The following is an 8,834-nucleotide window of genomic DNA, read 5'->3' on the forward strand; positions in this document are numbered from 1 at the left end:
TTATGGGTGATTTCATCCCTGAAAAAACTAAACACCTAGAATCTTCTACCTTCTGTTTGTAAATTTCTCAGAACCTCAAGTAATCACCCACCCCCCATCTTCATCCTCGGTTCGTGCCCAGCGGAGCCAACGAGCTCCTTGGCGGAGAGTGTTGAACAGTCCGTGAGGCCCTCAAGACTTTTGGAGGAGGCCGGCGAATTTTTTTTTTTTTTTTTTGGTTTGTTTTTTTACCCTTAGTGGGTCTCTGACCTGCAGCGTACCAGAAAAGGTACGGAGCGCAACCTCTAGGGACCCCGAGGCAGCAGAGGGCCCGGACCGTCTGCCCCTGAGGCCCATGTTGGCTGGGGTTAAAGGGCAGACCCAGGGTCGAGGACACTGGCTCTTCTCTCCCGCACCAGCTGCTACCCAAATTATGCCCCTCAGGAAGCGAATGAATTGGTTCATTCTCCCAGCTCCCTGCTGCCCGCGCCAAACCAGACGACCCCGCACGGCGGGCGCCCCCACCTCACATCCCAGAGACAAGTTCAGGGGCCTCAGTGCCCAGCCAGGAGGCAGTTTTAAAAAATCGTGGCCCCGGAACCCTGACCTGGGTGTAGCGGACAGCCGCTCCGCTCCTCTCCGGCTGCGCTAGAGGTGCCCTCCCTGTCACCGCGGCGCAGGGCTTTCGGGGCGAACGGTAGCCACGATGCTGCGGGCCCTGTGGGCTTCGAGCCACGGACAATCAAGTTCCCTCTAGGCTGGGACCGAGTTCCCTGGCTAGCGCAAGGAGGGTGTTGGAGGGGGCACGGAACGGGGGGGAGCAGCCTTGGGCCCAGAAAGGCGGCGCTTCAGCCTTCGGGGAGCAAGGAGCGTTTCTGCCACCCGAGTTGGGTTTAATTAGGTCTGTGTGGGTTTGGGGAAGGGGTTGGCGCAGAGTCGGCCACCCGCGCCGAGGATGAGCGCTGGTTAACGATGGAGTGAGCGGCGCGGTGGCTGCGCCCGGAGGGTCTCTAGCATCTCGATGGCCTCCGGCTACCCCCGAACAAACCACCTTTTCGAACACGCCACAAAAAATCCGCCCCGAGCCGTGCGGAGGCCCTGCAGGCGCAGCTGCGGCCCGGGGAAGCCCTGCCCGGCGTGGGTGCGGAGCCCGCGCGCGCCTCCGGGGCTTGGGCCAGCCAGCTTCGTTCCGCCCCTTACCGGGGTCGAGAAAAATCCGAGATGAACATTATTAAAATTCTTCCTGATCATCTAGTTACACAAAACCAAGGTCGGAGTCGTGGTATTCCGTCTTTCCCCTTGCCCCCTCTTTTGTTTACTCTTCCCAAGAAACCCCCGGGTGTTTCCCTCCCACGCGTTCAAATTTCACATCTGCATCTTGGTGCGATACGTTCAATTTCCTCCCGGTTGGTTTTAAGGCCGGTTTCCCCGGTTTCTCGGTTCAGTCTCCTGGGCGCCGCGTCTCTCCTCCGGGTCAGAGGTTCCGAGATTTTTCTTAGAAAATTGCTCTCTGGGCCTAGTTCTCGTCCAGCATGGCCCAAAGATGAAATTTAAGGTGTGAGAACACCCCCCCATCCCCCTACCCCACCCCCCCCACACACAGACAGAGCCGGATCTTCACCCCCACCCCCAGACGCACGCGAGGCGCTTAGGTCTAGCAACCGGACAAACTGAGCCTGACTGGTTCTCAGGGAATTCGATCCGCAGGGACAGTCTGGGTTTTATAAATGTAAAAAGGCAGCACTCTCCGAAAACCTCTCTTCAGACGTGAATTTTCCAATTTGTTTGCTTTAGTTGACACCTTTGATTTTTATTTGTCTGAGTAGAAATAGACAGGCTCACTATCTTTGAACCCTGACAATATTTAGCTCACAATGCTTCGTAAAATAATTTTTTAAAATACCCAACTCCACTCCCTCCCAGTTCAGATTTCAACTCTGCATCAGTTAAATATCCAAATCCACCAACTCCACTCCAAATTTCTTATTGAAATTGGACTTGAACGCTTCATAAAAGAATTCCCCGGGGTGGGGGAGGGGCAGGAACTACTGTATTCACAAATGTGCTACAAATATTTCAGGACTCTATCATCATACCAAACAGAGCCCTTTAAAGACAATTTGGTAAAAATTTAGATTCTCTTCTCGATTTATTTTTTCAGAGTGAAAGGGATTCCAGCGGGAACAGCTGCAGAAATACTGAGGCGACGAAAAACACTTTTCAGACACACGATGTGATACCCAGGCCAGTGAAAACGGACTGAAGGAGTCAGAAGGCTTTATCCTAACATTCGACAACTCCAGAAAGTCACTTCCTCTTTCTCTCCTCTTCTTTTTCTTCCTCTTCTTTTCTCTCCTGCTCTTTCACCCTCTCAGAAATACCCTTCCCTCTCATTCTCTTGTTCCGGGCATACCGAGTGAGCGATGGAGCCGAGTCAGAGACGCGGAAAGGTCAGCTGAACAAATTTTCGAAACAGCAGCCGCGTTTGGACGTTTGGAGCGCAGACGTCGGAGCAGGGTCCACGGTGCGTGTGTGTGTGTTGGGGAACAGGTGATCCACAGAAAAAGAAGTGCCTGTTGCGGCCTCCACGCGCACCTGGGGACCCGATTTCCTGGGTGGATAGGGTGGCTTTCGCGTCAAGCCCGGGTTTGAGGCTGTGCTGGGGTAAGCCCGCTGTTTGCAACCCCTTTAGGAGGAGGCTGCGCACCAAGGCGGTGGCGTCTCCGTCACCGCGGAATTAAGGCGAATTGACCCGCATTAAGAGACCCAATCGAGCAAGTCTCCCACAGAATAGGGCTGAAAGGAAGATACAAACGAACGCAGGCGGGACGTTTACCCAGCACTTCTGCGGAGCCAGGCACTGTCAGGCACTTTCTCACCTTTAAACTTGACAGCCACACTTTAAGACGGACCTATTTGCCTCCACTTTACAGTTGAATGAAATGAGAATGGGAGGTGACAAGTGACATCTCAGTTGATAAGTAGGGAACAAAGATCCCTACTGATGTCCCACTTCTAAGGCAACACAATGGTGAGCAACTTAAGGCCTTAACACAGAAAAAGTTCAGTGGGACTCTTTCTGGCCCCTTTTTTTTTTTTTTTTCGGCTTCTTGGTTTAGCTGAGGAAGAAGATAACATGTGCTCCTCCGAAGCGACCCCCGCCCCCCTCCCGCGCGTCTTTTCCTAATGGTCCCAGCACCGCCCCCCCCTCTGCCAGCCGCCAGGGTAAAGCCCTCGAGACCCGCCAGCTCCCTCCCCGCTCGCCGCGGAGGTGTGAGCGATGTGTTGATTATTCATATTTTTGCCGAGCTTACCCTCCACCGTGCCGCCGGGCCGCATTTCACACGTACACACACGTACACACTTGTACACGCGCGCTCCGCGGCCCTGAGCTCGCCCTGCGCTCTGCGCCCGCGGGCATCGCGACCCCCACCCCAGGGACCCCCTCCTCGATCTGGGGTGTGTGTGTGTGTGTGTGTGTGTTAGTCGCTCAGTCGTGTCCTACTCTGCGATCCCATGGACAGTAACCCACCAGGCTCCTCTGTCTATGGGATTCTCCAGGCAAGAGTACTGGAATGGGTAACCATTTTCTTCTCCAGGGCACCTTCCCGACCCAGGGATCGAACCGGAGTCTCCCGCACTAGAGGCAGATTCTTTACTGTCTGAGCCACCAGGGAAGGGGAGGGGTGAGCAAAAGACTCCCACTCCCCTCTCTGCACAAGTCACCTCTTCCTCCAACCTCCGAAAAGCACACTTGGCTTCCAGATCCAACTTTCTTCCCCATAATACACTTGTCTTCCCAACTCCCCATCCCTACCCCCGCCTCGGATTGCGTGTGTGGAGAGGGGTAATGGGTACAGCTACAAGCATGTCACCAGTCAGAATATCATTCCAGTCGGCACCAGGCGATCTCCTCTCACACACACACCTCAGCGTCACCTCCACCCACACCACACACCTCCGTGGCAAGAGACAAAATCGGGAAAAGGCAGTTGGGTACAAGGCATGCTTTCACATTGTCTTTAACGGTGTAAATAGGACTTCTAGCTGTAGGATCTCCTCAAATGCTGCCCGAGGGCTAGAAATTCCATTTCTGGCTAATGCGAACCCCTCCACATCTCCCTGGAGGTGGACACACATTTCAGAGCGCGGGGTTCAGGGTCAGGAAACCTCTGAACAGGCTGGGAAAACAGCGAGCAGACCTGGCTGGGCAGCTCTGTCCCACCCTCGAAAGGGCGACAGAACTTCCACTTACTCTGGTTTCACGGAGGAAATCGAGCAGGGGTCAAGTTGCTTGGAAGGTCAGCCCCGGGGACTGTCTCGAGGGCCGGGAAGCGCCTGAACAGTATTATGAGCAATGGCAGCTGAGCCCGATAGGGGGCGCTAGACTAAAGGCAGTAAAATCCTCTCGAGTGCCGCACTTTCTGCAGCTCTGACGCGGGATGAGTTGGGGCGCTCTAGTGGTTTCTATGGCTTCCGTGGTGGCTCAGCTGGTAAAGAACTTGCCTGCATTGCGGGAGACCTGGGTTCGACCCCTGGGTTGGGAAGATCCCCTGGACAAGGGAACGGCTACCCACTCCAGCATCATTCCGGCCTGGAGAATTCCATGGACAGAGGAGCCTGGCGGGCGCTACAGTTTATGGGGTCGCAAAGTGGTCCCTATGGGGGAAGCAGGGTGAAAAAGGAGAAACCCTTCCGGCTTTGGTGTCCTCAGACCCAGATTAGAGCCACGCATTTGCTGGTGAGGTCTTGGGCATTTGATCCTCCTCCTAGGGGCCTCAGTTTCCTAATCCGTAAAATGGGAGTGTTATTCCTTTGAACCTCGGTTTCTTTATTGGTAAAATGGACCTATTTCTTTCCCCAGGGCTTCATTTGCTTTATGGACTAAAAGGTAGCTTAGGTGAAAGTAGCTGGCCCATAGTAGGTGTTCAATAAATGCCTGTTTCCCTTCGCCAATTTCATCGGTAAAATGCGCAGGATGATATTGGCTCATTGTACGTCACGAGGGCCTGTGAGTCTCCTGTGAGGGTGGTTTTCACCCGCCACCCCTCCTGACCCCACCCTTCCTGTGAGCTCCTTGAGCAGGATTTCGGACTTGGCTTTTCTTAGTTCCTTGCCCCGCACCGGCTGTTCCCTGCAGTGGGCGCTATTTTTGTTGGTTTGTTTAACATGGAATTATCTCTAGCAAAGTGCTTTGGTACCTATCTGGTGCCTCCGGGTGTCAGAGGGCCTGGAAGGCACTCGATGGGGCCTTTCCATGGGGAGGGGCTGGGACTTCCTAGGAGTCTGCCATGGGGACCCAGCGCTGCCATTTCCGCAGCAGTGGGCAGGTCGCACCCCCGAACGCCAGCGCGGTTGGCTATGGGGCCATTGCCGGCGGGCAGGCGTGCTGGAATCGCGAAAACCTCCAGAGAATTGAAGGAAAATGCAAGGAGTTCTGGAAAAGTCCTTCCGTCGGGGTGGCCATCACCAGCTGATTGATAGGGAGCCGGGAGCCCCTCCGCGCGCTGCGCGCTCCGCAGGGGACGCGGCTCTCCAAACGCTGCGTGCTGGTCTCGGTCTCCGTGGAGCTGAACTCCCGAATAGTGCTTCTTATAATCCGCGTTCAGCGAAGCTGACCAGGGAAGACAAGAGGGGAAAGAAACCAGACGCAGAGAGCAGAAAAGGAGGGGGTCCGGGGGAAGAAAGAGGTTCCAGAAATTTTATATCCCATAGTACTAAAGCCTCCTAGAAGCTCCTTATTAACTGCACCTTTTATGCAAAAGCAATGCATGTTTAATGCAGAAAAATATGCATAGAAACAAAAACAACAAAAGAAATTCATAATCATGCCTACTCTAACACAGACTGGTTGTTCATATTTGAGTAGGTTTTCTCTCACCTTTCTTTCTGATTTCTATATACTGATTTGTAAGTTTTCTGCTCACTTAATACAGTGTATTTTCCATACAACTAAATATTTTCCTACAGTAACGTTTAATATTGGCATACTATTTCATTTTCCAGAAAAGTTACACTATTAATTGTTTAACCAATTGCTATTGTTGAACATTTAAGTTATTTCTGATTTTTCCCCATTATAAATAACACTGTGATGAACATCTTTGTAGATTTTGCTTTTCACATACTATGTGAGATGAAGTCCTAGAAGTAAAATTGCAAGATCAAGGGTTATGCATTTTTCTTAAACCTTAATACAGAGTGCTAAATTGTCTTCTTGAAAGACAATATTTACTCTCTCCCTGCCCCCACACTCCATCTTGCTCAATCCTGGAAGTTATTTTCTTGTTTTAAAAATCTGTTAATTTGATAGATTGCCAATGTCTTTTGGTTCTTTTATTTGAGACTTATTTATATTTCATGAATTTCCAATAAGGAGAAATTATATTTCATTCATTTTTTGGCCACTATATTTTGAGGGTGTTGCAATTTCCCATTTTATTAGGGTGTTGCATTCTAATTCATCATGTATGTTGCAAATATTTCCCCCAATCTTTGTTTGCCCTTCATTGTGTTTATGGTAATTTTTTGGTGGCAGATACAGATGTAGTTAAAATTTTTTAATGTGCAAGTAATAAAACAGCAGTAACCTAAATGATAAAGACACTTAAATATCTGACATAACAAGAAATCTGAGGGTAGATGGCCCCAAGTTAGGTGGTAGTGTTGCTTAGTCCCTAAGTCGTGTCCGACCCTCTGTGACTCCATGGACTGTAGCCCACCAGGCTCCTCTGTCCATGGAATTTCCCAGGCAAGAATACTGGAGTGGGTTGCCATTTCCTTCTCCAGGGAATCTTTCTGACCCAGGGATGAAACCCATGTCCCCTGCATTGCAAGTGGATTCTTTACCACTGAGCCACCTGGGATACCACTCACTAATGCCGTTAACTACCTGATGTTTTTGCTGCTTATCTCGCTGTCTTTGCATGCTGAGTTTTCAGTCTCATGTTTATTGCTTTTTGGTAATAAGATGGTTCATACAGTAGCAGACTCCCATAGCAAAAATTCAAGGCAGAAAGCAAGAGGAACAGAGGTACCACAAGTTTCTGTCCCCTTAAAAGCTTTTCCAGAAACATCCTTTATGTCTTCTCTGTTAGAATTAAGTTAAATGGTATCCATGGTCAGATAGGTAGCTGAGAAAGCAAGTACCCACTTTTCCATCCTCTATGTGACAGGCCTCAGAGATGGGGGTTGAAAATGGCAGTCGGATTAGGCAATCAGTTGAGCCCACTACAAACAAAAGTGTCTTTAGATCATATGTAGTTTGGGACCTATGTGGTGGCCCAGTGGTTAAGGCTCTGAGCTTCCACTGCCAGGGGCACGGGTTCCATCCCTGCTCTGCCTACCCCAGGGCATGGCCTAAGTAAATAAATTGTATGTAGTTACATCCATCCTTTTTTTCCATTATAATATCCTCCTTTTGTCATTGCCAGGTAATCCTTCCCCATTCTAAAATAATTTAAATATTGACCTATATATTTTTTTATTTCTTTTCCCATTAAAAATTTCCCTAAATAAGTAGATGCGTTTGTTGTGGTCTTGGTTCCACTTTCAACAATAAGGACCAAAATCTTAGAAGATGAATTTGAATATAAGTTTAGTTGTAGGTATATTTAAATATTTAATTCACTTATTTTATTCAAAACATATTTGCTATTTATATATCAACTATATGCCATCTGGAATTTATTTTGGTTTACATTATGAGGGGGAAGTTAAACTTCTGTAACTAAATGGTTAGGTGTACCAATAACATTTATTACATAATCTGTATTTTCCCAAAAATGTGAAATGTCACTATATTTTTAAATAAATATTGAGACTTTTAAATTGGAATAGAAATTTGGATGGATATATCTAGAAACTAGGAATGCATATTTTACTTTCTCAGTTCCGTTTGCATAGTTGAATTTTGTGTTCTGGTTTGTTTTTATTCCTCACGACTATTTCGGCTTACATCAGCAGTGCACCAGAAACTTGGTATTATCTGAGTTTCTAATGTTGACTATGAAGTTACATCTCACTGTTGTAATATGCATTTCTCTGATTGCTCCTGCTGGGGAGCATCTTTTCAGATACTTTTTAACCATCTGGGTCTGCTCCAGTGGCTCATTTTCCCACTGGGTTCTCAGCCTTGGTGATTGTTGTTGCTAATACTTCTTGCGGCTGCTATTGTTGATGTGGATGATTTGCAGGAGTACCTTGTCTGCCGAGATGTTAATCCATCGTCAGTTTTAGGTGTCAACAAATATTAACTCTGAATCTGTCATTGGTCATTATTGCCACTATTGTCCTGTTTTAAATAGGAATGCATCCATTTTGTGCTTTAGGGTCTTATTCAAGAGCTCTTTCTGGCCCTTAAGTCCACAAAGAAATACTCTTGGATTTTGATTAGAGCTTTTGCTTTCCTATTTACATGCTTTAACAAGGTCTTTTTGCCTTTTCATACTGTTCATGGGGTTCTCAAGGAAAGAATGGTGAAGTGATTTGCCATTCCATTCTCCAGTGGACCACGTTTTGTCGGAACTCTCCACCATGACCCGTCTATCTTGGGTGGGTCGCTCATGCCTACACGGCACGGCTTATAGTCTCACTGAGTTATGTACGGTAGTGGTCCATGTGATAAGTTTGGTTCATTTTCTGTGATTGTGGTTTTCATTCTGTCTGCCCTCTGATGGGTAAGGATAAGTGGCTTGTGGAAGCTTCCTAATGGGAGGGACTAGCCATGGGGGAATCTGGGTCTTGCTTTGATGGGTGGAGCCATGCTCAGTTCAGTTCAGTTCAGTTCAGTCACTCAGTCGTGTTCGGCTCTTTGAGACCCCATGAATCACAGCATGCCAGGCCTCCATGTCCAT

This window comes from Capra hircus, chromosome 8 (assembly GCF_001704415.2).
Source record: "Capra hircus breed San Clemente chromosome 8, ASM170441v1, whole genome shotgun sequence".
NCBI lineage: Eukaryota > Metazoa > Chordata > Mammalia > Artiodactyla > Bovidae > Capra > Capra hircus.